The sequence below is a fragment of the Callospermophilus lateralis genome, chromosome 7 (assembly GCF_048772815.1).
Source record: "Callospermophilus lateralis isolate mCalLat2 chromosome 7, mCalLat2.hap1, whole genome shotgun sequence".
NCBI lineage: Eukaryota > Metazoa > Chordata > Mammalia > Rodentia > Sciuridae > Callospermophilus > Callospermophilus lateralis.
In genome coordinates, this window is record NC_135311.1 from 46,759,479 (window position 1) to 46,787,308 (window position 27,830).

Here is a 27,830-nt window from a genome sequence, read left to right on the forward strand (position 1 = left end):
CTGGGGGAACTGAACATCAGTGTTTGAGTTCCCAGGAGACTGCACTGCAGATTGTGTTGAGAACTGCAGATTCTATTCTCACTGATTTAGAGGTTGTTCTTCCTAGACACCCATCCTGAGTTCCTACAAGAAGCTTTGTAAGAATGCCTAATTGTCATTGGAACAGCCAGTGTTAGGCAGATTCTTCTCTGGCTAATTTGGCATCTGGCTGCCAGCAGATTGTCTAATAATCCTGCCTGTTAAGCACCATGGTATACGGGCACTGGGAATGGCATGGAGCCCCATCCTGATAAGCCGTGGCTCTTTGCTGCTACCTGACCAGAAATGCACATTCCTCATCCCATACAGCCCTCTACCTCTCCACAACCCATTGTCAGAGTCTCCAGTGATGGGAGGACTGTCAATGGTATGGCAGGTGATTTCTTCAGTTTCTGAGTTATTGTGAGGTGTGTGACCTGGGACTTCTTTTCATGTTTGTTCTAGTCTTGTCCAGATGCACAGAATATGCCTGACCAGCATGAGGCATAGCCCATAATACTGCTGGGTCCACAGAATAGCTCTGAAGATACGTGCATTTAGAAAATTCACTAAATCAGCAAACCAAGGTCAGCCCAACAGTTTTTTTTGGCAGACTTGAAGATGAGCCTGCCATTTTTCCTGTTCGGTGGAAGCAGTCATTATCTGATGAGTACTGTGAAGTGAGGAGAATGATACATGCTTGGGAAAGCTCTGACAGTTCTTAGCTGTGATGTAGGTTAGGGACAGAAGAATGTGACTGTGAATCCCAAAGAAGCCAAGTGCAGGAAGAGTTGGTGCAGAGCCTGGTGCAAACTCTCTCCAGTTCCTCTCTCCAGAATCAAATCACTTCTGGGCTACCTGGGAAGTCCTTCTCTTTGATATCCACAGGTGGGGTCCAAGTGGCTTCTGGATCAGGTGCCCAGCACTTCTCAGTCTGTGTGGAAGCATATTTGGTAGTAAAGTTGTTATACTGCAAGGACAATGTCTCTTCCCTTTTCTTCTCACTAAGGAGGAGGAGATTCCCCTTATTCTTTAGTCTCTTTGGAGAGGGCTGCAGTACAGCAGGTGGACACTCTGCCTAGGCTTGGGGGGGGGGAGGCAGTGCAAGATGTCAAGGAGCAGAGTTTGGATGTTTTTCAGCAGTTGGTCTTTGGACTGATACCTCTCTCAAGTTAGGGATTTGTGGAAACACAAGGGCAGACATCCTCAAGTGGAATCCTCCTGCCCATGCTCCTCAGATTGGTAGTGTCCCTATGATAAAGGTGAGGGAGGCAAGTGGGGGTCAACTGGGCTTGTGATCAACCCCTAGGTCACCCTGAGGAGTGCTGGGGCTCAGGTAGGCCAGTCAGTTCTTAGGCAACATTGTTAATTTGACCTCTTTCTGGGTATGGGATTCACAGAGATGTGATTTTATGGTCCCTGAGATGGAGAGAAATTGCCTCTGGTCTCCCTGACAGTCCAGCTGACACCATTTGCATGTGTTTTTATTTCTTTGAACAGCTGCATCTAGTCCCAGACTGTCTGCTGTCCATTCATCATCTTTCCAGAGGACAGGTGGTGAGCTACCACAGTCTTCCCTCCAGCTTCCAAGTTCCTTCCCTAAAATCCTCCTCACTTTCTCTTTTCTTCCCCTGTTTCTTTTATTTCTTGGCCCATTTTCTTCACCCAATTTGGTTAAACTCCTTGCTCATTTTTGGCACCAGCTGTCCTGAGGTCTAAAAAAAGCAGAAAAATAGGGTTCCTAAGAAGCATTATGGTGGGCCTGATACCCTATTAGGTCAAGACCTCTGAGTCCCCAAGTGTGAGTGAGCATCATGCACCTCATGCTCCTGTTCTGGGATTCTGCATCTCAGCACCTCACCCTACCCTGCTTTTAGAAAGGGTGGCCTGGTCTACAACTCTCCTGACATGTGACAGCACAGATGGCACAGGCTTGGGGTTTCTGCTTCCATACAAAAAGTTTAGTAACTCTAAAAGCAAATTTCAAGTAGATAAGTATATTCTCAGGGATTTATATATAAAAACAATTAGAGAAAAGTTGAAGTATATTTTAATACTTTTCAGAGCATGAGTAAATTATGATCAAATTGGACAGAAGAAATAGTTCTAAAACATGGTTAATGCTGCTGATTTTAAAGCAAGATTCCTGAATCTTGCTTCTGTGTGAGCAGAGGTTGCTCTTTGACAACACAGATGGGCCCTTCATCGCTTTAACCTCCATAGCTGGTTACTCTGGATCTAATGCTGGAGGCTGCACAGTGACACTGATGTAGTTTTTCTACTTGCTATGTGTTAAACTGTCCCACACCAGCCCACCACCACCCCAACAAGAAGAGCAGGGAGAGCATGGAGCTGCTCCTGCCTCTGCTTCCTATAGAGAAATGCACATGAAATATCACTGACATCATGGACATCATGGTGTAGCTTCTCAGGTTACCCAAACAGACTCCTGGCAGCACTAGGAAACCTCAGAATGTGAAGAATTGCAATGCCATTACCACCTCCACTTTGGGCACTCCTGAGACACCAGGCTCAGGAGAGTTTGTGACAAAATAGGATTTGTGATGCCTTTGCCTATTCCTTCCTAGCTGTCAGCAGATAACAGGTCTCTGGGGTAGAGGCTGCTGTGGATGAGACAGAGGACCGGGAGGGTGCCAGATCTCAGACAAGAAATTATGCAAAACCTGCTGTTCCAGACAGTTGGGAAGTATCAGGACTTCCAACTTCCATGAAGAAATGCCTCTTGGAGGCGGGGGAATGAGCCCAAAGCAAGGAGAAGGTAGCCCCTGCATGCTCCCCCCTATAGATGAAAGACCTTTTTGTATGATTTGCCTTCACCTAAGTTTGCTTGAGTTATGCATTGATGCAAGTCTCCTGGGCCCTTTCCCCATGTGCACCTGCAGGGTCATACTGGCTCCTCTGTTAGCACTACAGTTATTTCCCACATGGCTCAGAGTGATTGGGCACTGCTGTAAAATCCAGCCCAGTTGGTTGTTACATGATGAAGTGCTTTTCATTTACAGTATTTCAGATGGTCTCACACATCCTGCACTGGTTGGCTTAGGGTCCTAGTCCTCTAAAGAGGGTGGTAGTTTGGATTTTGAACCTTGTGCCCAGTTTTTGGTTTCCTGACAACTAGGTACACATGAGTCTGGCTTTGAGGCAGGCAACACCTTGGAGGGCCTCGGTGTTCTAAGGAAATAAAGGATGGAACATTGGTCATGCAAGATTCTTATAAAACAGAAAACATCAATCATGATAGATCCTTATATTACAACTAAGTCAAGGTCACTGAGACACCAGGAAACTTTGCAGTGGGATGCCATTAGCCACAAAGAACTTACAACAAGCACAGTTATTTCTAAAATGAGAATTGCCTAATTTGCCACTTCTGCATGCATTTAGAACTTGTTTATGCATCTGTATAATAACTCTTGAGTCAGCTAGTCATTTCTGTGCCCTTGAGTTCACTTGTCTTCATTAAGATTTTAAACAAGTGGCTTAAAAAATGCTTCTGCATTTTTTTAATTTAAAGAAATGGGAGAGGACTAAAAGACCAAAATCACTCTCTGCACTGATTTGACTTGATTTTCAAGGGACATTGAATGCCAGTGCTGCACACTAAATTCCTTCACTCTGACACAGTTTGCAATAAGACTGTGCAATGTACAGCCCCTTTTGTACTTCAATGAGCACAGTGTGTCACTGGGTGATTGTGTGCAGAAGCAACCAGGTACATACACATGCATGAACACTATGTGTGCACAGATGACTTCAAGGGAGACCAAACTGCCTGCCTGATCATGGCTTCCCAAGGGAGTGTCGCTTTTGACCCACTTAGTCAGAAGAATCACAAGCTTAAGAATTCCCTGGGAGTCCAGGTGACACATGTTGTGGCATAGGCCTTAGTAAAAGATGACCCAGGCAGTTTGAATAGAACTGCTTTGGCTGGTCTGAAATCTCTTCCTTAATCAAGGCACCTTAACACCAGTTTGAAGTTCTGAAATCTGGTTTAGAGCACACAACTATGGCTAGACTTGATGGAAACCAAGTGTGTGATACCATACTCCCAGAAATGGTAGCAGCAAATTCATGAGCCCTTAGTATATTTAGACTCTTATTTTGAATCAGATGCTTCATTCAAATGAAGGGTTAAAGCTAATCTTTATGGAACTTTCTTAGTTCAGATGACAGATGGCATTTACTGTGTTTTTAACAGTGGTGGTCAGCTATGTACTGCTATGCCCTACTTGGTGGTATAAGCCATTATCATCTAGAAAAGTCATCTGAGACACATCAATTTGGAGAAGCAATCCCCCATAATACATGAGAAAACTTAAATATAGACAGTGAAGAGAGGAAAGGATAATTCAAAATAATACAGTAAGAACAAAATCAAGCTGAGAGCCCTTGTTGTCATTGTTTTCAATTTGCCTAAGCAAATAAGTACAGTGTTGTCAATACAATATTCTTTGTAAGAAAATTAACTTAAGATTGCCAAAACATAAGACCAAAAGTTAGAGAGAACTCGTGCCACACTCCAGCCCTAAATTGTTGGAAAAAGCATTGAGTGTAAAGGTGAGTACCTCAATTCTTATTTCTGCCATTTGCTAGCAAATATGACATTGCCACAACCTTTCTGGGTCTGTGACATAAAAACTTTCCATCTCTAAAAGGCAATAAAATATAACAAGACTAGATTAGTTCATGACACACCTTAGTTCATCCTAAAGGGAAAATATTAAAATTCTTGGGGATCTGGTCTTCTTCTAGACCCCCTCTTTCCTGTGGTGATGAAGATGTACATGCTGGATACCAGGCTGGTGAACATTTCTGATACCCAACTCGCATTTCTGGGAAAGAGTATCACAAGTTCCCTTTGAGTTTAAATCAAATCCTACACGTTAACAAGAACCAATGTTTGCAGAGTCTTTACTATGTGTCAATTCAACACAAGGTACCAGCAGGCAATTATAAAAGAAATGCTCAATGTTGACTCATCCTGTGGATCCAAACGATATAGCTGGACTGCTGAGGTGAACGTACACTAATCAACCCGGTAGCAGATTAAGGGGGGCTTGTCAAGTTCTGGAGTGAGATACTAAATGCTGTAGGAATTCAGGAAAGAAAGGATACTGGTGGAGGAGTGGGGTCAGATGAGATGGAACGGGGTTGGGTGTAGAGTTGCAGAGAAAGTAGACCCTGAATTAGAGACTTGTATAAGGAAAACTTGAATCAGTCTCAAGAAATCTGTAAGTTTCTCATTATTCAGGTTTTAACCAGTTACTAGCTCAGAGCAATACATGTGCACAGTTATCTCCTGGAATGCAGGAATGCCAGCAGCTTATCCAGCAGGTGAAATTTCCCACTTAGCCTAAACCAGGTGGTCTCAAACTACAAAAGACTTTGGCTCTACACCTGGAAAAAAAGAGCCATTTCTAATCATGTGCCCTGAGTCAGGGAAAACTTTTTGAATAGAAAAGCCAATCACTAGGCAATGAGAGAGAGAGAGAGAGAGAGAGAGAGAGAGAGAGAGAGAGAGAGAGCCCAAGCTCTTTCTAATGCATTATGTCCCTCAGTCTCATCTATTTGAGGCATTATATACTTATTTGCTTGCATGACTATTTTGGTGCTGCTTAACACCAATTGCAGAGCCTGGAGCATCCCAAATGGCTAATACATATTTATCTGAGGAACAAAACCACTCTTTAGGAAACTGAGGCATAGAGAGATTTCGAAGGTGAATAAGATCCAAAAATAAAATCCTAAGGCTCTTACTCTAAATAAGTAAATGAGAAGTAGGTAAGGTGTGTATAAAAAGGATTCTCAAGGTACAGAGTGGCAGTCAATATTCTGGAAGGTTTCCTTCAAAATCTACTTTCCTAATGCCTCTTCTCTTAAAAAAACTAAAAAAGTTGTAATGTGGATCTGATTAAGATTCTGATAAACTTAAAAGTTCATAGTGCTACTTGGCAAAGACTCCTTAAAACAAATACAGCAAATTGTTTGCATTCTTTGTATACTAGAGCCTCCATCACCACAAAATTTTATGAGCGTGTATCCAAAAACCTCCAATTTGAATAAAAATGAAAACACTACAAATCAAATTTGTAGGTTATAATGAAAGCAGTGCTTAGAGGGTTATGTACAGAAGTCAGTGAGATGAGGGGGAAGCAGCAAAGGACACTGAGAAGGAGCATGCAGGCAGGAGGAAAAGCAGGAAAAAGTGCTACCCCAGAAGCTGAGTGAAGAGTAGTTCAAGGAAGACATGATCTACTGTGTCAAGGGTTTCTGAGAGGTTAACTGAAATGTGAATTGAACATCACTGGGCATCACAGAGATCACTGGTGAACGTGGCATAGTGGCTGAGTGGGCTCAAGATAAAAAAAAATCTAATCATGAAGAGTCAGATCAATCCAGATTGCGACAAATTCTTAAAACTAGCACTTTTATTCTCCATAACTCTCAATATCATGAAAGACACAAAAGCTCCCTGCCCTCAAAAAAGGCTAAAAACATTTCTAGATTGTAAAAAATTAGAGATGGCAAATGCAATACAGAATCTTGGATTAAGAAAGAAAAAGATAAAATAGCCATAAGGGATATTACAGGAACATCTGAAGAAATCTGAATATAAATAACATTAGAAACCAATAATATAGAGAAAGTGAAAATAAACAAAATAGACACAGTAAATACAGGTAGTTCTTTTGAAGAATTCTGCTATGATTTTTGTTACAGAAGTACTATTGAAAGTAGTATAGAGTACTATTAAAAAATAATGTGGGGAAAAAGGACACCGCTTCATCATCAAACAAATATGGGTGATCCATGCACTTTCAAAGGTGGAAAAGATATTCTGGAGTTTAACTTTCTTTGACATCTCATTTTCAAATGCATTTAAAATTGTGAAGATAGAGAGAAAAATGGACAAATCAAAAACAAAAACAAAAACCAACCAACAAACAAAAAAACCCAACTCTTCATAAATATTTTTACACATTTCATAGTATATCCCTCTAATTGTTACTAACCTTCCAAATGGCAATGAGGTCCATTGAGAATTAGAGCATATTCATTTGGAATTTTCTTATCCATCACTTTGTTTTGAGAAGGAAGTCTATAGTTTAGGAGTGGTTTGTTATAATGATTACAAATTTCTGAAATTTCCTTTTTTACTGTTATTGTGGATTTCAGAGGGCAAACAAAGTAAATAGAGGACAAAAGGCATGAGTGGGGATTTAAAAGTGTTTGTTTTGTTGCAGGCAATAAGAAAAACTAGATAGTAGGCCGGGGTCCATCCCTCCACCAACAGGATAGACACTAGCCAGAGCCTAGCCTCTGGCACAGGACAGCCTCTTCCAACCAGTCAATTATCATGGGAGTTCTGCTCAGTGGCCCAGATTCACCCACATGGACCTGTGTGGGACCCAGGCTCACAGTAGGCCAGGTCAACTCCTCCATCAACAGACACCAGATGGAGCCCGGCCTCAGGCACAGGACCACCTCTTCCAACCAGTAGACTACCATGGGAGCCCAGGCCTGGAGGAGATTGGTCCACACCGACTTATGCAAGATCCAGGTCCAGGGCAGGTCTGAGTTCACCCCCGCCGACCTGGAAACCTAAGCCTAATGCACTTCCATCTTGGGACACTGCAGTCATCGCCATAGCCTTCCCCACACAGTATCCCCTAAGTTTTTGGCAGTGCTTAGAAGCAGTTACATCTCAGAGCAGGCATCCCAAAAAGACTGTGAGGCCCACCCTTTCATGCCCATTTCTGTAAGACATTGCTTCTGTCTTGGAGCAACTTAATTATTATTTTGAGTTATCTCAGCTGTTGTTGCCACCACCTTTAGAATACGTGGAGGGACACTGGCAGGGTCTGAAAGCCCAACATCAAGGTCAGGTACAGAAAATCTGCACAGGTACTACAAGAATATAAGGAAGAAACTGTAATATCTCAGACCCACACTGCAAGAAAGGAAGACACACAGACAACATAAAAAAACAAGGGAGGAAAGTGTCCCAACAAACCAGGATACTATAATAACAGAACCCATGGACAATGAAGTTGATGAAATATCAGATAAGGAGTTCAAAAGGTTCATAATTAAAATGACCTGTGAATTAAAGAATAATCTCAATGAGCAAATATAGGCAAAAATTGATCATTCCAACAAAGATATATGAGAGCAAATATAGGAAGCTAAAGATTACTTCAAGAGAGAGACAGAGTATCTGAAAAAAAGTCAGAAATCCTTGAAATTAAGGATACAATAAATTGAATAAAAAACTCAATAGAAAGCATAACCAACAGACTAGATCACTTGGAAGAAAGAATGTCTGATAATGAAGACAAAGTATACAATATGGAAAATAAAGTAGATCACATAGTGAAGATAGTTAGAAACCATGAACACAACATACAAGAATTGTGGGACAGCATCAAAAGACCAAATATAAGAGTTATTGGGATAGACGAAGGCACAGAGTTTCAAACCAAAGGAATGCACAATCTCTTCAATGAGATAATATCAGAAAATTTTCCAAGCATGAAGAATTAATTGGAAAACCAAATGCAAGAGGCTTACGGGACACCAAATGTACAAAATTACAACAGATATACACCAAGGCACATTATAATGAAAATGCCTAGCATACAGAATAAAGATAGAACCTTAAAAGCTGCAAAAGAGAAAAATCATATCACATACATGGGGAGACCAATTCATATCTCAGCAGATTTTTCAACCCAGACCTCAAAGCCAGGAGATTAAGGAACAACATATACCAAGCCCTGAAAGAAAATGGATGCAAACTAAGAATCTTATATTCAGCAAAATTATGCTCTAGATTTGATGATGAAATAAAACACTTCCATGATAAACAAGTTAAAAGAATTACAACTAGAAAGCCTGTACTACAGAACATCCTCAACTAAATATTCCAAGAAGAGGAAATTAAAAACAATGATGAAAATCAATAGAGGGAGGTATTACACTAAAGGAAAATCTAATCAGAGAAGAAACCAAGTCTCATTAAATACCAAAAATAAACAAAAATTGCTGGGAGTACAAGTCATCTCTCAGTAATGTTAATGGCCTAAACTCACCAAGCAAAAGACATAGACAAGCAGATTGGATCCAAAAAAAAAAAAAAAACCCCAACAATATGATGCCAACAATATGCTGCCTCCAGGAGACTCTCTTATAGGAAAAGACATACACAGACTGAAGATGAAGTGTTGGGAAAAATCATATCACTCACAAGGACAGTGGAAGCAAGCAGAGGTTTCCATCCTCATATCAAATAAAGTAGACTTCAAGCCAAAGTTCATCAAAAGGGATAAAGATGGACATTATATATTGTTCAAGAGAACCATATAAAAAAGAAACAATTGAAAAAAGTGACAGAACAAAAAGTTGGTTCTTTGAAAAAATAAGTAAAATTGACAAAAACCCTTAGCCATGCTAACAAAGAAAAGGAGAGAGAAATGGTAGTAGGACTTGGAGACATGACCTGCCTGGAACATGCTAAGCAAGTACTTTGCCACTAAGCTACATCCTCAGGTCCCAATGTAGCAAATAAAGAATTTGACACAATAAGTGAGATTTCACATTAAGCCCACCAAGACATCTCAATTTAAGAAACAAATGGAAAAAAACCAATAAAATAATAACAGTTGGTGGTAATTCAGAAAAATTGGCATTCCAATAAATTTCTGGGAAATGTAATATGGCATATGGTGTATACAGTATACAGTGTATACTGAAACATTCAATGTTTCAGTAATGCAACATAGAATTATCACATGACCTATCAACTCTACTCTCAGTTCTATACTCAAATGACCTAAAAATATACACACAAACACTTGCATATGATGTTCATGGCAGCACCATTCATGTTAGCCAAACGTGAGAACAATCCAAACCCATGAACAAAAGATTGGATAGTCAAAATGTGTTCTGTATACATATACATGCCATGTAAACTAAGCAATGCACATGCTACAACATAGATAAATCTCAAAAATGTTAAACTAAGTAAACAAAGCAGTGTGAAATATATATATATAGCATAATTCCATTCAGGTGAACTATCAAGGATATGTAAACTCACAGACTCAAATGAAGTGCTGGTTGCCAGGTGATGGGAGGGCAGGGGGAAGAGTGTTCACTTAATGGATACATGATTTTGTTGTAGTTATTAAAAGATTAAGAAGAATATAAAAGTATTCAACAGCAATAATATGAATACTATTATCAGACTTTAAACTCAAAATCAAACAAACAAACAAAAAACCCAGAAAATAATGAAAAAAAAAAAAACACCTGAAAGTCTACTTAGTTGTAGAGAATATCAGCTCTTGGTGAAATAAAGGCACTGAGGATCTATACATTCCCTTATGTACTCTGGATCCCTGACTTAAATCTTGGCTGGTAACTCCAGGAATTTGAAGCTTACTATATATCAGGATGTATTTCAGTTTCCTTATATAATTTAATCCTTACCTTTCTCCAAGGTCTTACATTCTGCTTGGAGAAATTCTCACTTTTTATATTAATTTGCTATCAGTGATTGACCTAGTATTACTTAACTACTAAGTCAATCCATAGCTCTTTATATTTTTCACATTGAGACAGCCTCTTAATAAGTTGCTCAGGGACTCACAAAGCTGCTGAGGCTGGCCTTGAACTTATCATCCTCATTCCTCGGCCTCCTGAGCCACCTGAATTACAGTCCTGTGCCACCATGTCAGGCAGAATCATGCTTTTACAGATAACTAAATTAAGAGAGATTTTTCAAAGTTTGCCCACTATGCAGACCAGGGATATGACTACTTATATAAATTCCAAATTATTCTTTCATCTATGATGATAAAAATTTTGTTCTGGGTTGTTTCTATATAAAAGAGGAGGGAAGAGGCAATATTTCCAAAGGGGCACAAGGAACATTTTGGGTGTGATGTCAATGTTCACTGTCTTGATTATGGTGATGATTTTATTATTAGATATAAATATATAAAAACTCAACGTATTGATAATTCTATATGTGTTGTTTATTGTATGTCAGTTTTACTTTTTTTGTTAATTAATGAAAGATCTGAGGAGTTATACCAACAAATATCGATGACAAACAAGGACAGGAAAACATGTTCAACATCATGGATCACACTGAATTGCAAGTAATGCACCCATAAGCATGGCTGAAATTCCAAAATCTTACAATACAAACTGCTAGGCAAATGAAGAGGAACAAGACCAATTTTTATTTATGGCTAATGGGATCACAAAAGTGTACAGTCCACCTGGAAAGAGAGTTTGGCAATTTTTTTTTTTTTGAGAAGAAAAGAGAAAGGTTGAGTTTATTGTTTATATATTATCAAGCAGACATTTGATGACCTGTAGAATTAAAATCATTCAACAGACATTTCCGGTGATAGGCACAGAGTAGGCAGCTCTTCATGAGGTGATTTTCTACTAAAATGAACAGGTTAAGGACAGGTTGCCTTATTGCAGGCTGGAAGGCCCTGCTTCCTCCCATGGTTAGATCTCAGTGGACAGAGAATTTGGGATTGCACATTGCTGGATCCTGGTAGAGCAGAGTCAGGCTTCTGCTTTAAGGACTGAGGTTCAGGGCAGGACAGGTCCATGGTCTTCAAATAGTGGTGTTCTGTGTTTTTCTAGACTTCTTCTATCTTACTTTCTGCCCTAGGTTGTGTGGTAGGGGATGTTGATTAGTTTGCTGAACAGAAACAAATATTTTCAGCAAAGTTCATGGCATCTCATATCCCACATTTCAGCCAAAGGTTTACATCAGACTCTGGCTCCAGGCTGGGGCCCCCTTTCAAAATGAGGCACTTGGGACTTGCCCTTATTTCTTGTGCTTCCCAGTGAAGACTATGTGTCCTCCTCCTTCTACAAGAATTGAGTGTCCCCTGGGAGCAAGTAGTCTTATTGAATATGCAGGAGGCACTGAGCATGCTTTCTGTTCCAACCCAGAGAGAGGAGACTAACTTCTAACCCTGCTTTGCTCTGAGATTGGCTCACTGATATGGTGGGCATTTGGCTTCACAGGAGACTGAAGCTGTCTTAGCCAGGGATATTTCTAGAGCATTCGCTAAACTTTCTGAAGTTATCAGTGTGGCACAGGCACAGAGGGGTGAAGTTAGAGAGGATCTGGAGATCAGCAAAGAGACAGTCAGTCAGCTCTCCTTGCTAAAGAGAAACAATAGTTCTGTGCTCATGAGATTTGTGTCCACAGGACAGGGAGCTGCCTAGATAGCAAGTTCTCACTTCCCTGAACGGACATAGGAGGCTGACTCTTCAGACAAAGAAGAAAACATTGGAGAACAAAGTGAACCAGCAGAGGAAAGATGACAGATGGAGTAGAGCCAGAAAACTAGAAACAGTTAAGAAATTCCTGTCCCACCCAGGCAGTCCTATATGCAATCTGATGGTCACAAAGCAAGGATACATGAAAAGATACAACACTGGGGGAGGAAGCCTATGTTTTATTCTATGTAAGGAGAAACTGTAATGAATAAATGGACCCACTATCTAACTCAGTTCACTAGAACACCCAACAAATTACTCAGTGACTTTTGAACCCTTGGGCAGTGTGCTGTCAGAGCTCTTCCTTCGGAAAGTGATCTCTCAGGAGCTGCCTATAGACCCTACCCCTCCAACTGTCCATCTCCTGCCCAGCAGTGGGAGGAATGGGTAAACCAATGGGCTCCTCTTTTCCTTCAAGCTTTTTTAGCATTTCTTTTTCAGAGGGAGATACTCCCAGTGAATATTTTTATGCTGCAATACAAATTATGTCTATACACGTTTAACTCTGACCCAAGTTCACCTGCTAAAAATCTTTCCATTGTTGGATGTTTGGAAATGCCATAGCCATCCTATCACTATGAGGGCAGTGACCAAAATGAAAGAAGTTGGACAAGCAGCTCATGGAATCCTCAAAACTCAATGAGCTCTTTCTGTATCCATCACTTCCGGACACAGTCGTTCATCTATAAAATAACAAATCTCCTTAACACATTGGGAATTTTTTTTTCCCCAGAAGAGATCACTTTTCCTAAGAACTATATGCTTCCCATTTATTCTCAGTCTAAACTATATTGAGACATTAAGATGTGCTGCTGTAATCTAACATTGCCAACCTTCATGGCCATCCCCTAAACAGTCAGGAGAGAAAGGATGCATACTGGGTGGAGAGGCTCCAGGTCTCTGCTAGGTAGGCAGCTGGGTCTGACTACAAAAAGAACTTTCCTACCTCAACCACACCCTTACTTAAAAATCATATCTGGCATGCTCACTCTCCCCTGATGAATGACCTACTTTGCAAGCTCTGTGATAGTTATTTTCATCTTCCATCTAGCAAAGTGTATGATGATAGTTAATGAGCACTTTTGAGAAGATTTTGTTGCATAGCTAAGTGGAGCCACCTGCCTTAAAGTTCAGGAGAGATCAAGCATGAGAGTATCTGAAGTAAATCCTTTGTTTTTAAGCTCCTGGAAGATTGCTAGGCTTTTACATTGGACACCGACTTGCGGCTGACCAGATGCTTGCCTGGGAGGCAATAGGGAGAAGAGAAAGGAAGATGATAGGAACCAAGCAAAGAAAAGGACAATGGAAATAAAGACAGAGAAGAAATGAATATTGTTTTAGCATCAAAGAGGGGAGTTGTTGCCCTTCAGTACTTGTCATTTACTGAACTGGAATGTGTTAAGATCATCATCTTTAGCATCCAGGTAGCATTACTCAGTAGTTAATTAACAGAACATTAAACCTCTACTGGATTTTGGAACAGGACCCTGGACAACCTCAAACTCAGCCGCTCTTATAGCTTCCATCTCCAGTTCTTTTAATCCTGGCCAAGACAGTGGCCTTCGATACTTTCTTCCGGTCATAAGCCAGGCCGAGGACAGCCATGCAATCAATGAAGAACGTGGTAAAGTTGATGTGCCAGAGGTACTCACTGGCAGAGTAGTCATGGGGGAAGGTGTGGTGGTAGTTGTGGAAACCCTCGCCCACAGCTCCCAGGGAAACCAGGATATTCTCCCGGGAGTTGATATTCTTGTCCTAGGGGCGGTATCATTAGAGGTGGGCAGCACTGTTCACCAGCCAGGTGGCATTAAGCGCTATGGTATATCGCAGTAAAGAGGCGACTTACAAGCTGTGTGCAAAGGTTTCACCCCAACAAAACCAGGGCACCAGTGTGGGCAGGATGAAGCACATCAACAGAACAGCGGACTTGTAGTACCTCCTCTGGAACATCACCAGCTTCTCAGCTTTTAGGTCAGACAGGTCCAGGGTCCCCCCCTTCTCTTTGACAGCTGGGTGTTTGCGCACCAGCAGCCAACCCACGTGAGAGAAGAAGCAGCCGCGGGAGAGTTGGGAGGGTCGGCATGTGTTTCTGAGAACTTGTGGTGGGCGCGGTGATCTCGGGCCCATTCATAAACATCATTCTGGAACGCCTTGGTGTTGGCAATGATCAGGAAGAGCCTCAGGGGCAGCCGCGCTTTGTAAGTTCGGTGGCTCCACAGGCGATGAGCTCCGGCTGTGATGCCCAGGCCACTGATTAAATAGTACACATAGGCCCAGATCCAAGTGTAGAACTTGCAGGTGGGAACCAGTATGACCCCATACAGGGCTCCCAGGTGCAGCAGGCCCATGAGGATGATGTTTCTCCAGACATACTCAAGCTTGGGTGTGGGACCCTCGGCATCCTGATAGCTGTGATCATACATATCATCTTTCATTTCAGGGCGAATGTCTTCTGCTGAGTAAAGGGACATCTTCTCCAATTTCTGTTCTCCATCATGGAGACCCTCATTTGGAGGTGCTCTGATGGTGGTGGTGGTCACACAGGAGCTGGAGATCTCCTGCAGCATGTGGGCGGGCATCTGGCTCTCCGGTGCTGGGATCGCCCTCCCAGGGCTGAGGCTGCGGAGCAAATTTGGGGCAGCTGAGACAGAGGATGGACTTCGGCTCAGGGTCCGCTGGTGCGGGGCGTCGGTGGAGCTGCGCTCGGAACACCTCTCTGCTGCCGCACGTGGATGGCTGTGCAGGCCGGACCCCTGTGCGCTGATCGCTCTGGGCTCGGAATTTAAAGGGAAGAGTTAGCCTGGGGCGACCGTTTCCTCAAAACTCTTTGATCTGCTGCCAAAAGGGAGGAAGTGAGCAGAGCTGCCTGGCCTAGACAGCCCAGCGTGGAAATAAGGGCGGGAGAGGGGAGGGGACAGAAAGTCGAGTAGCTCAGCCACCGGATTGGCAATTTTTTTTTAAAGCCGCAGTATTGCCATATATCTACAGACCTCTTCACATACTAGGTATTTATTTATTGGAGTTGAAAGCTGGAGTCCACACAAAATTCTGCATGCAAAGGCTGATGATTTTTTGACTGGGGATGTGGCTCGTTGGTAGAGCACTTGCCTAGCAAGCATGAGAATTCAGGTTTCATCCCCTGTCTCTCTCTCTCTCTCTCTCTCTCTCTCTCTCTCTCTCTCTCTCTCACACACACACACACACACACACACATACACAAAATGTAACTTATTTATTCATATTTTGCAAGAACAGAAAGCAATAAAGTTATCCTTTGGTAAGTATTTACATATTATTAATCAAAAATGTACTCATCAATAAATTGAAACGATTCAGCCATAAAACATTAATAAGCAAACAAATATGGAAAGATGAGGAGGCATCTTAAACACACCTTGATTAGGAAAATAGCTAGGATAAAATGCCACATCTATGTTATTCTGAGTATATGACCCAGACAATAATGAGATTTATGATTGCCAGAGACTCAGGGCAACTAGGAAAGGGAAAAATTGGAGGTGTTTGGAGTACTGAATCTATTCTGTAACATACTATAATGGTGGCTATTCTAGATTAGGTTTTTTCCAATACTTAAACAACTGCATAGCTTGGCATCATTGTGAACAAATGTAATCACAGCAGATTGGGAAGCTGAGAAGAGACAGGAAGATCACATGTTCAAGGACAGACTCAGCAACTTAGAAAGGCCTTAAGCAACTTTGAGAAACCCTACCTCCAAATCAACCAGAAAAACCCCATTCATCATGAGTTCTTTATTGTCTTCCTCATTTTCTCTTCTGCTTTCTTCTAATCTCCCACCATTGCTACCTTCCTGGCTTTATTTCTAGGACAAGATATCCCACAACCCTCTCCATATTTTCTTCTCACAACCAAATTATTTAGACATCAAAACTCATTGTTATTGGGATTCATTACTTGGAGCTGCTTCATCAGACAGATCTGAAAAATTCATATTTCCATGCACGAATAACATTAGTTGGTTTGCTTCAGTTATTTTATGTAAGATCATAGCTATTTGGGGTACATGAGAGCCTTTAGACTTGTTTGCTATGAATGCTGTGCACAGTAGCCCAGGTTCCTCTGACCTTAGAAAAGGAGAGCTAGAAATTGAGAAGGGTTTGATGTGTGTAGATGCTCCATTGTTTGGGGCATAAATATTCATGATTGTTATGTCTTATTGATGTATAATTCCCTTAAGCAGTATGTAATATCCTTCTTTGTCCCTTCTGATTAACTTTTTAAAAGTTTTTAGTTGTAGATAAACACAACACTTCTATGCGGTACTGAGGATCAAACCCAGTGCTCCACACATGTGAGGCAAGCATTCTACCACTGAGCCACAACTCTAACCCCTATTTCTAGTTTTTAGCTTGAATTAGTTTCTCACTTGATTGACTATTCTTTTAGTGTAGTTCCTACAAAACCAAAAATCTGGTTTTCAATTTTTTTTTTCATTTCATCTTTATGGTATATTTTGTTTAGAATGTTCTGTAGTGCAGGCTTTCTAGTTTCAAATTCTTTGAACTTTTGTTTATCATGGAAAGTTTTTATTTTATCTTCAAATTTGAAGCTTAATTTTGCTGGATTTGGGTAAACCCTTCTCGATATCAAGAATCAAATAGACCACAATTTAATAATACTGGGTAAATTTAACATGCTTCTGTGACCACTGGATAGATGCTCCAAACAAAAACTAAAGCCAAAGAACTAAAAAATACAATGGACAATGTAGACTTAACAGACAGACTATTTTGTCCATCAATGACTGAATACACTTTCTTAGCAGTCAATGGAGCCTTCTGTAATATAGACCATGTTATGTAAGCTATCACATATGTTCACATACAATTGTAATATTACCTTAATATATTTTTAGCATCCATAGGATTATTTATATAGCTCTCTTTCCATTGATATTAATTTTTGGGTTCTTGCTTTTTTCTTGATTAGATTTGTTTATCAAATTTTAGCTGTATTATTTCTTATTTTATATATTTTAAAATAACTGACATGTGGGGGTGGGGTTTTATATATCTTATGATGATTGATTTCTAATGTAATAAATCACACAGAAAACTCAGTCCTCATGATTTCAATTTTTTTTTAAGTAATGGGAATGCTTTTTATACTAATTATATTGGTTACATACACGTTGAAACTGATCAAATTGCATACTTCAAATTTGTGCATTTTATTTTACTTCAATTTTAATAAAGTTATGAGAAAAAAAGAAAAGGAGAGCTAGAAACACAAAAAGTTTTTATCTAGATGCTGCATGTTTACCATTTTTTGAGAATGGAAGAAGTATTATCCTTTCCTTTAGGAATGCCCTCTGAGCAAGACAGGCTTCATATACAACACCAAAATTACCAGTCTACTGAGAGATGAGCTAAAGCTCTCTGTCCATATAACCTCATCTTGAAAATCTCAGTTCCAAATCCGAGTGGAAGAGAAGCAGTGGAGACTCTAAGGAGGCATTGGAGGAATGCATTTTGACATCTGACTTTTACTGCTTCATAACCAAGAAACAGATATTTATTCCTAATGTACTACAGGACTTCTCTAAACTTCCATAGTACAACGATTCATGTGAATTCTGATTATATTATTTTTAATTTATATTATAATTATAATTTATAATATCACAAATGTTATTGTCTTAAATGAATGATTTTTCCAGAATAAAGATTCATAAGGTGTAATAATTTAAAAGGTCAGTATTTTCTAGCTTTACATTACTTTTTAGAACTAGAGATATTTAAAAATCACTTTTGGAAATTCCTAAGCTTGGAGACTCATCTGCTAAAACACATGAAATAAGAGACATTGCATTCTTTAAAATGGTTCTTGGTACACTATATCAGAATTACTTTATCTTGCTCTTTACTACATCTTAGATATTCAATGGAGGTGTATTTAAATTTTTAAAATATCCTAGTGATGCAGGGAGACAGCAAAATAGTATAATAAACTTAAGTTTGTAATAAAATAAAATATACTATTTTTTTCATGGTTTGGCATACTGATGATATTAGAATACACAACCCAAAATTCTGGTTACAGTTTAAGATTTCATATATCAGAAAACATTGTTTATTTATATCTAATATGGATCTGGAATGCCAATATTTTAGTTGATCTTGTAGCTTTAGTGTTTTTCCTTATGAAGACACAATCCTTGAGAAAGAACATAGAATTTGACAACAGAATTTTCCAATACTAGTGTTTGCTTTTATGTAAATACATTGAATTTTGTAATTTTAAAAATACCAAATATATGAATACATAGTAAAACACTAGAATAAATTTAAATTTGTGATCAAATAAAAACATGCTACTTTTTATGACATGACAGAGTGCTATTATCACAAACAACCACAGGCTCATTTAAATGGATATTGCTAACTTCCCCCTCTATTATAAAACTTTTTTTCTTTGATACCTAAAATTTTTTAGAATTCTTTTCTTCTACCAGCTGTTTTATGAGCTTTAGAGTTATTCTTTACTAATGTATAATCATGTAAATATTTCATAAAATTCTGATAATTTTCAATAAGCAGAATTAACTGAACATAACTTTACTAGGTACATATATAAATCTACCACAGTGAAGAACATAATCAAATAAATTAACAAAAGTGGGGTCCCAGTTAGAATGAGATAGTGCATCCTCCTGTCATGTATAAGGTACTCAAAAATAAAAAATGCTTATTTTATTTTTTAATAACTTTATTTATTTTTTTTAATATTGTGCCAAGGATTGAATCCAGAGGCTCACAAGTCTTAGGGAAGCATGCTATCACTGAATGATAACTCCAGCCCCTTGCTTATTTTAAATATATAAATGCTTCTAGAACTAAAATTGATTTAGTATAATTTTAATGAATTTTCTGCAGTAAAGAAGAGCAATTTACAATAACCTAGAGAAACTGTATTTTCTTTTTCCATGAGAACTATTTTCTCTTCTATTTTTCATCCAAATATTAACTGATGGTGTTCTAAGTTAAATTTTTTTCAAAAAAAAAATATTTTCCAAGTGCAGTTTCAATCCAGTCACATTTACCTATTCATGAAGGTACATAACCCAAAACCTTCAGGAATTTGATTTAGATTAAAAAGAAAATGGTAACTAGATCATAAGAGTGGAGATATTTTGCACACTGGTTTGCAACTATCTAAATACAGCCGTCGGTAGGAGAATGAGTCTAAGTGTGAAAACATGGGCAGATTTTATAAAGAAGAAACAATACCTTGGGTGTTTCAGTGCCTCAATGAATAAGATAAAAAAAAGAGTCACATAAAGAATGTCATACAGGCCACGGCGGGCTCTGAGTGGCTGCGGCGGGGCGGCCCCGGGTGGGGACGGGGCGAGGGCCGGGCTGGGGCTACAAGGGGAGTAGGCGCCGCCCCCTGCCCACCCTCCGCCGCTGCCCGGCCAGGCCCGCGCCGCTCCCTCGCAGCAACCGCCCCCAGCTCCGCCGCCTCGGCCCGCGTGGACGCCCCGAGCGCCCCCCGAAGACGGCCCCGGCCCACTGGCAGGCGGGCGAGCGGGCGGCCGCGCCCGCCGGCACCGCGGGGGTTCAGTGGCCCAAGTAAACGGAGCTCGGCGATCGTTAGCCCAGCGCCCTGCGCGGCCGCCCGCCGCCTCCCGCCAGCCGGTCCCGACCCGCCGAGCGACCACCGAGCCGCGCGGGAGCCAGCCCCGAGGCAGGAAATGATGAAGGGGGACACCAGACACCTCAGTGAAGGAGAGGGCGCCAGCGGAAGGGAGGACTCCATCATTCTCACCAACGGGGCCAGCAGTGACCAGTCCTCAGACTCCAAGGACGCCCCTTCGCCCCCCATCCTGGAGGCTGTTCGCTCACCAGAGATCAGAGGCCGCAGATCCAGCTCCCGCCTGTCCAAGACGGAGGTCTCCAGCCTCATCAGCTCCACTCGGGATCTGACAGGGGAAGCAGATGGTGAAGGAGAAGATGGGGACAGCTCAGAGGCTCCTGTGATGCCAAGACTCTTCCGGGAAACCAGGACCCGCTCTGCAAGCCCAGCAGTCCGCACCCGAAATAGCAACGACAGTGCCTCCAGTCGGGAGAGGTACAAGTCCTTCCCACATCCCACCCAGGGCCGCCAGGGCCGCAGTCACGTGAACGAGTCTCCCGTGGAGTTCCCGACTACCAGGTCCCTAAGGCAGCGGTCAGCAGCCTCGCCAGGTACTCCGTGGCCATCCCCGTCCACTCCTTACCTCACCATCGACCTCACGGAGGACGATGTGACACCACAGAGCAGCAGTACCCCCTGTGCCAGCCTAGCTGAGAGCCAGCAGGAGACCTCGCAGGTGTGGGAAGAATCCATGGCCGTTGGAACCGTGAAGCACGAGGGCAACGTCAAATATGTGAATGACGTCAGGAACATCAGGAAGAAAAATACCGAAGAGCGGGATCCATTTGATTTGGTGATGGGTGGAAGCCCATGCAATGACCTATCAAATGTGAATCCTGCCCGGAAAGGCCTGTATGAGGGCACTGGCCGACTCTTCTTCGAATTCTACCACCTGCTCAATTACTCACGCCCCAAAGAAGGGGATGACCGGCCTTTCTTCTGGATGTTTGAGAATGTTGTAGCCATGAAGGTCGACGACAAGAGGGACATCTCACGGTTCCTGGAGTGCAACCCAGTGATGATTGATGCTATCAAAGTTTCTGCTGCTCACAGGGCTAGATACTTCTGGGGAAACCTACCTGGGATGAACAGGCCTGTGATAGCATCAAAGAATGATAAGCTCGAGCTGCAGGACTGCTTGGACTTCAGTAGGACTGCAAAGTTAAAGTGCAGACAATAACCACCAAGTCCAACTCCATCAAACAGGGGAAAAACCAACTTTTCCCTGTTGTCATGAATGGCAAAGAAGATGTTTTGTGGTGCACTTAAGTGGAGAGGGTATGTCACATTCCTCATTGAACTATCTGTTATCTGCAGGAGAAAATCAGTCACAAAATAATGTCCATAAGAGAAACCCACATTACCTTGAAGAAGGGAATTTCTGTGACTCTCTCCACATACCAGATTCTGAAAACCAGGGAGATAAAGATATTTGTTTATAACTCTAAAATCTGCAAGAATTATGGTTAAGAATCCAATGAGAAAAATTTAAAGCATTCCGTCTAAAATTCAAAAAAAGTAAAAGGATGCCCTTTTATGCCACTTCTATTCAACATCCTCCTTGAAACTCTATCCAAAACTATTAGAAGAAAGAATTAAAGATAAATGAATAGAAAAAGAGGAACTCAAACTATCACTATTTGCTAATGATATGCTTCTATATTTAGAATATCAAAAAAATTTCACCTGAAAACTTTCTTGACTAATAAATAAATTCAGCAAAATAGCACAATATAAAATAAACACCCATAAACCAAATGCATTTCTATACTTAAGCAATGAATCCACTGTAAAAAAAAAAAATAGGCAAACCACTTCATTAACAATGACCTCAAAAAAGAAAAAGAAAGAATAATATAAAATACTTGGGAATCAATCTAAAAAAAAAAGAGGTAAAATACCTCTACAATGAAAACTACAGAACAATAAAGATAGAAATTGAAGATCTTAGAAGATGTAAACATGTTCCATGCTCTTGGATAGGCAGAAGATCTTGGTCAAAATGGCGAATCTAACAAAATAGTTATACAGATTCAATGCAATTCCTTTTAAACTCCCAAGACATTCCTCATAAAACTAGAAAAATCAATCATGAAATTCATTTGAAAAATAGAAGAGCCACAATAGTTAAAGCAATTCTCAACAAAATGAGTGAATCAGTAGGCATCACAATACTAGACCTTAAACTATACTACAGAAAAATAGTTTATAAAAAAAGTACCCAAAGACATGTAGACCAATCCATACTAGTTAAAGGTGCCAACAACATAAATTGGAGAAAAGACAACCTGTTCAATAATTGGTGCTGGGAAAACTGGAAATCCATATGTAAAAAGATGAAATTAAACCTCTGTCTCTCAGTGTGCTCAAAAATAAACTCAAAGTAGATCAAAGACTTAGACAAGAGAACAGAGACCCTGTGCCTAACAGAAAAAAAAAAAGAAGGTCCACATTCTCATCATATTAGCTTAAGAACTGATTCTTGAAGAAGACTCCTAAACACAAACAGTATAATTAGGAATCAATAAATGGGATGGATTCAAACTAAGAAGCTTATTCTCCACAAAAAAAAAACAATCTATAACATGAAGAGAGAGCCTACAGAATGGGAAAATAAATCTTTACAACACACACATCAAATAGAGCAGTAATCTTCAAGATATATAAAGAACACAACAAACTTTAATGCCAAAAAGAGACATAACCCATCAATAAATGGACTAGGAAACTGAACAAGACACTTCACAGAAGAAATACAATTGATCAACAAACATAAAAAAGACCATCATCTTTAGCAATTACATAAATGCAAATCAAAGCTATTTCAATATTTAATTTCACTGCAGTTATAATGGCAATTATCAAGAAAACAAGCAATAGTAGTGTTCATGCGGATGTGAGAGAAAAGATACACTCATACATTGCTGGTGGCCACATCAATGTAGAGTAGGTCAACTCACAGTAACTAAACTATGGAACCAACATAGGTACCTTCAACAGATTAATAAATAAATAAGATGTGATATCTTTGCCACCCTGTAGTTCTTTTTAGTGGTTTTCAGAATAAGAGGTTCTGCCTTTCTTTTTAAAATAATCTCTTCCAGAAATCCATGTCATTACATTTCCCTGATTTTCTATCTCCTTAACTGGATGCCCTCATTCTCTGTCTCCTTCATAGACTTTTCTTCTCCATTGCTAAATATAGGTTTCTCTGAGCTCCAGCTAAGAGAAGAGCTCGCTCTACTTGTATATCTTCACCCACACTCAGGGTCATGCTCAGTCTCATGGCAGTATTTTCTGAATTCCCCTCCCTCCCAAATATACATTTTTTTCCCAGTCCTCTCCTGTCATCTTCAGACATGTTCATGTGGATATCTAGGAGAAATCACAAACATCAACACAAAAGCCATCCTCAAGACTAGCACTCTTTTCCCTGACTCATGTGGTCTTTCTGCCCCATACAGGATTGGGTATCAGCAACTACCCTAGAGTGCTCAAGTCAAAAATTCAGCAATTGTCCTTGGTCTTTTCACCATTACACTCACCCCAATCCATCCCCAAACCCTGCTTATCTTAAAGACAATATTATAAACATATATATGTGAGAGAGAGACAGAGAGATACATATATTCAAAATTATAAATATATAAGTATACAATTATATGTATATTAAATATCTAAAATATATAATTATAAATAAATAAATCAGGTTAAGATAATTTATTCCTATTACCAAGTCATGCCATCATGTTATATCATACATATTCTATTGATAATCATATCCATAGGGACAAGTTCTGCTAAATGGCCACAAATTCTTCTCATTTGGCGGCCCCCGCCACTGCGCCCGCGCCGCCCGGGCTCAAACGCCACCGCGCCCGCCCCTGCTTGGGCGCGCGGACCTTCCCATTGAGGGCTTGGGCGCGCGGGGACAGCCACGCTGGGGGCCCGGGTGCACGGGGACACCCTGTGTCCCGAGGCCGGGCGCGCGGGGAGCTTGTTCCCAAATGGGTCGGGGACTTCCCCACATTGTCTCAGGGAACGCGCGGGAACACCCCACACCGAGGGCTCCGTGCGCGGGAAGGACGCTCTCGGGTGGGTTGGGGACCTCCCAGGACCTGGGAGCGCAGGGACCCGTCCCTGGGCGGCCTGCCTTCCCCCTCTTGGCTCGCAGTCCTAAGGGCTCGGGTCCAGCGGAGCGAATGGCAGCTGAATGCGGGGCACTCAAGTCCCTGGCGCCGCGCCGCCCCTCCGGAACCGACGAGCGCGGCGCCGAGCCGAGGGGGCGCTGCGCGTGGACGGACCGCACCGGAAGTGACGCGGTGACAGTCCGCGGCCGCTGCCATGGCGCACATCACGATCAACCAGTACCTGCAGCAGGTGTATGAAGCGATTGACACCAGGGATGGAGCATCCTGTGCAGAGCTGGTATCTTTCAAGCACCCTCATGTTGCAAACCCACGGCTGCAGATGGCTTCTCCAGAAGAGAAATGTCAACAAGTTTTGGAACCCTCTTATGATGAAATGTTTGCAGCTCATTTGAGGTGCACCTATGCTGTGGGGAACCATGACTTCATAGAGGCATATAAATGCCAGACGGTGATAATCCAGTCATTTCTGCGAGCATTTCAGGCCCACAAAGAAGAAAACTGGGCTCTACCAGTCATGTATGCGGTAGCCCTGGACCTCCGTGTGTTCGCCAACAACGCAGATCAGCAGTTGGTGAAGAAAGGAAATAGCAAAGTTGGGGATATGTTGGAAAAAGCTGCTGAGCTACTGATGAGCTGCTTTCGAGTCTGTGCCAGTGACACTCGTGCTGGCATAGAGGACTCTAAGAAGTGGGGGATGCTGTTCCTGGTGAACCAGTGTTTAAGATCTACTTTAAGATCAACAAACTCCATTTGTGTAAACCCCTGATTAGAGCCATCGACAGCTCCAACCTGAGAGACGATTACAGCACTGCCCAGAGGGTGACATACAAGTACTACGTTGGACGCAAGGCCATGTTCGACAGTGACTTTAAGCAAGCTGAGGAGTACCTGTCGTTCGCCTTTGAACACTGCCATCGCTCCAGCCAGAAGAACAAGAGGATGATCCTCATCTACCTGCTCCCTGTGAAGATGCTGTTGGGCCACATGCCGACGGTGGAGCTCTTGAGGAAGTACCACCTCATGCAGTTTGCCGACGTGACCCAAGCTGTGAGCGAGGGCAACCTGCTCCTGCTGAACGAGGCGCTGGCGAGGCACGAGACCTTCTTCATCCGCTGTGGCATCTTTCTCATCCTCGAGAAGCTGAAGATCATCACCTACCGGAACCTCTTCAAGAAAGTGTATCTGCTGCTCAGAACACACCAGCTGTCTCTGGAGGCCTTCCTGGTCGCCCTGAAGTTCATGCACGTGGAGGACGTGGACATCGACGAGGTGCAGTGCATCCTGGCCAACCTGATATACATGGGTCACATTAAAGGCTACATATCCCATCAGCATCAGAAGCTAGTTGTCAGTAAGCAAAACCCATTCCCTCCGCTGTCGACCGTGTGCTGAGGCTTGCAGGACCCTCTGGGCAGAGAGTGGCTCTCATCTGCAGCTGTCTTCGGCTGCAGTCAGCTCTGGGCTGCACCGTTCTCTGCAGCTGGAACCTTCTGGGTGCCTTCCCAGGGTGCTAAGACCAGTTTGCCCACACCCTGAGCATCCTGAACCCCTTGGCGCTCTGTGAGCGGTGGCAGTGTTGGGGCTCCTGAGGGAGGCCTGGGACCCGCAGCTCTCTCTGCTTCCCCAGTGTTGTCACAGAGGCCATCTTTGTGACTTTTTGTAGCTCTTTCTATAAAAAAGGATATTTTGAGTTGTTATCTTCTAAGATATATCTATTTTTATTAAATCTGAATTTTCATGTGATTGAAAAAAAAATTCTTCTCATTTCAAGGACTCAAAAGCTGCTTTTGCCAAAAAACACTGATTATTTACTTAGGTCTACAGATGCCCAATGGACAACTACAAGTGAGATAACACTTGGCATTTCTGAGATATATTTATTCTATTTATTGGCTCATAATAATCACAGCATAGAGAAGAGAAAGAAATACCTGCAGTATTAGTAAGGACTCTTGAAACATCCCAGGCACAACAGGTGTAGGAAGAGGCCATGACTGAATTGAAACCCATACTCCACTTCTGACTAAAATTTAAAAAAATACACACACACACACACACACACACACACACACTGGGTAGTGAAAGTAATACTCCTTTTCTTACCTGGATGATTAATTTCATAATGCAATTAATGAAGATTTGTATGAAAAAAATTAAAAAGCTGCTTGTAGAACAAGTACTGAAGGGCTTTCTAAAACAGATGTGTAAATATTCATAATCAGTCTCATTTCATCTCTTTAAACAACAACAACAACAAAACCTACCACCACAATGTTCTACCATTTGTTTGATGGTACACTAAGCTAAAGACTTAACAGTATTTTTACTTCAGTAGATCATTAGAAATTAAGCACTCTTTGGAGTTAATCTGCAAATTAAAAAAAAAACTCATGAAACTAAATGATATTTCATTTTATACCCTTTCACACTTCTTGAATGAACATTATCTTAGAAATGAAGCTACATCACAAAATTTATACATATTTATTTGCTATCAAGTTAAAATGATTATTTCTCCAAATTATGCTGTAATCGATAATAATTAAGAAGAAGCTTACTTTAATCTACCTCCCCATCCCTAGTACAAATTTCTCTCTAGCACTTCTGACACCTTCATCTGTCATACTGTGTTCAATTCTGCAAACTTCTGAAACATCTATATACAACTCTGAGTGGTATCTTCCAGAATGGTTCTATAAAACTCCTCACTAACATTTGCTCAGCCTAACAATTTCTTAAGACAATGAGATATTGATTCTTCATTTTTTATGTTTCACCCAAACTTGAAAATCATCTGTTATAATTAAAATTAATATAAATTGAATATCTAAATTACTTTTCATAAAACAAATAAAAGGTGATAGCAGTTATCACATTTTCTAAGGTCATTAGTAATTTTAGAATTTTTAAATATGACTTTTACATGTATTTCAGGTTTGTATTCCTGTTTCAATAACAAAAGCAGAAATACATGCTAAATAATCTTAAAAATAGTCTACATTAAAACAGTGTTTTTATAGGCCTAGGTGGACAAATGAAAAAACTGGGCTTAAAGAGGAGATTCCATGAGTTTAAAGTTAGGGGAGGAAAAAGTTTATGCCACAATTACTTTCATAATTTCAATTAAAATCTATTTAGTAATTGTCTTAGAAATATCTCTTTTGAACAACAAAACAAAACAAAAAGCTTCTTCTTACACTTACAAAAAAATTCTTCATAAATCTTTACATAAGTGCAGCCACTTGGCAGCATAAATATATTTTACCCCAAGCTTATATCATTTCATGATTCTTTTGGAAATTGTCATCCTTTACACGTTTATATTCAGAATATTGTCTTTAGATTAAATATAACTAGTTTTAAAATATATACTAAATATTCTTGTTAACCACATAAATCTCCAAATGAAGAAAACCTGTCTAGCATTACACAAATATCTTGAATGTGAGATAGGCAAGAACACCTTGAAATAATGCTTAACTAATCACAAAGTGACAATTCTGTAATAGACTGCTGCTATTAGACAAAAGTAAATAAAACTGTCATGATAAGATAAAAGAATAAAGCGAAATAAGCAGTAATTACTGTTTTGTCATTAGAGAAAGTAATATCCAACACAGCTCAATAAAAAAGGAGGGAAAGCCC

General features: G+C 40.8%; 3 pseudogenes; 2 read left to right on the forward strand and 1 right to left on the reverse strand.

The window, feature by feature from the left end:
• Window positions 1-13,831: 13,831 nt before the first annotated feature.
• Window positions 13,832-15,098, reverse strand: LOC143403743 (acyl-CoA desaturase 1 pseudogene; annotated as a pseudogene).
• Window positions 15,099-20,095: 4,997 nt separating this feature from the next.
• On the forward strand, window positions 20,096-21,333 carry LOC143404247 (DNA (cytosine-5)-methyltransferase 3B pseudogene; annotated as a pseudogene).
• A 3,039-nt stretch (window positions 21,334-24,372) lies between these two features.
• Window positions 24,373-25,597, forward strand: LOC143403672 (PCI domain-containing protein 2 pseudogene; annotated as a pseudogene).
• Window positions 25,598-27,830: the final 2,233 nt, after the last annotated feature.